This window comes from Zootermopsis nevadensis, unplaced genomic scaffold (genome assembly GCF_977971745.1).
Source record: "Zootermopsis nevadensis isolate Lab colony 2312 unplaced genomic scaffold, Znev_1.0 Znev_ptg000012l, whole genome shotgun sequence".
Lineage (NCBI taxonomy): Eukaryota > Metazoa > Arthropoda > Insecta > Blattodea > Termopsidae > Zootermopsis > Zootermopsis nevadensis.
Window position 1 is genome coordinate 14,635,239 of NW_028259144.1, and position 1,229 is coordinate 14,636,467.

Consider the following 1,229-nt stretch of genomic DNA (forward strand, 5'->3'; position numbering starts at 1 on the left):
ATATACTCTACAAATTGTAATCTTACTATAAAAATTTGTGATTCCCCGTCGACAAAAAATGACGTCGTCAAACAATGTTACGTTATTTGTTTACTCGACATTGTTGTGTTGGTATGCCAACACAACAATGCCGAGTAAACAAATAACGCTTTACGATGAGATCACTAACATAAATTACTTTCAGGTTTTGCAAAGTGCTGTGGCCATCGCAGTGTTAAAAATTTCTCAGCCGTGAGCAATTTATGTCTCCAGTAACAAATAATTGTAGTAACAAAGAAATAATGATAATTATAATCATATTAACGCATTTAAAAATTATTAAGTTACTTACATTTGGTTTGCCGTGTTGTCTAAGATCCTCCGGTAGCTCAGTTGGTAGAGCGGTGGACTGTAGTTGGTTTCAAGTTTGTGGTTATCCATAGGTCGCTGGTTCAAATCCGGCCCGGAGGAATTTTTTTATTTGTTTTATTTTATGTACCTTTTCCATATGTATGGAATTTGAGACTTTTTTACATTATCACTCCCACGTTTTTTTCTGTTTCTGATTTTGTGAACTCGGTAACGAACCATCTGGTTCCATAACGGGCGAAGTATTTGTTGATCAGTTGAGCGTGTTTTTATCTTCTCAAGATGTTAGTTAATTACGCATTCAAATAAATGGACTACTCCTTCGTGCTACACTCGTTGCCCAGCAAATTATCCTTGATTTGATTAGTGTAATAAAATTTGGATAGCAATACAAATCATGGAAGTCCATGTTATACAGTGTTCTTAACATTTGGATATCTTGTGATCGTTTTACAAATGCGGGCGACCATACGGGCCTTCAGAACACTTGTTAATAATAAAAATATCTGAGAAACCTCTGAATTCGTGAGAGGGGAAATAAAGTATTGCTAGCGCTGTTTAATGAACGTGCATGGAACTGTACTCGGTGGCGATGCGTAACTATTAGGGAACATTTGTACATTACGACAGCGTCAATTTCTTTTTGTGATGGCAATAAATAGCGTTTCATCCATTCCACACGTCACAATTAGTGTGAGCACGCCAATTTCTATTAAGTAGAATTAAACGAAGTCTTTCAGAATTTTAATGTGTTAAAGACCTTCTAACATTTGCTTTGAATTAAATTTCTGCTGTAAATAACTGTAAATTACGTTTCGCTTGCATGAAGTTTATGGATAGACAGACAGTGCGCATTAAAGCAAGGGAGTAACGTAGCAGGC

At 36.0% G+C, this 1,229-nt stretch overlaps 1 non-coding gene across 1 annotated transcript; it reads left to right on the forward strand.

The window, feature by feature from the left end:
* The first annotated feature begins 357 nt into the window (after positions 1–357).
* Positions 358–450, forward strand: TRNAY-GUA (transfer RNA tyrosine (anticodon GUA)). The gene is made up of 2 exons: positions 358–394; positions 415–450. It is a non-coding gene; the product is annotated as a tRNA-Tyr (tRNA).
* Positions 451–1,229: the final 779 nt, after the last annotated feature.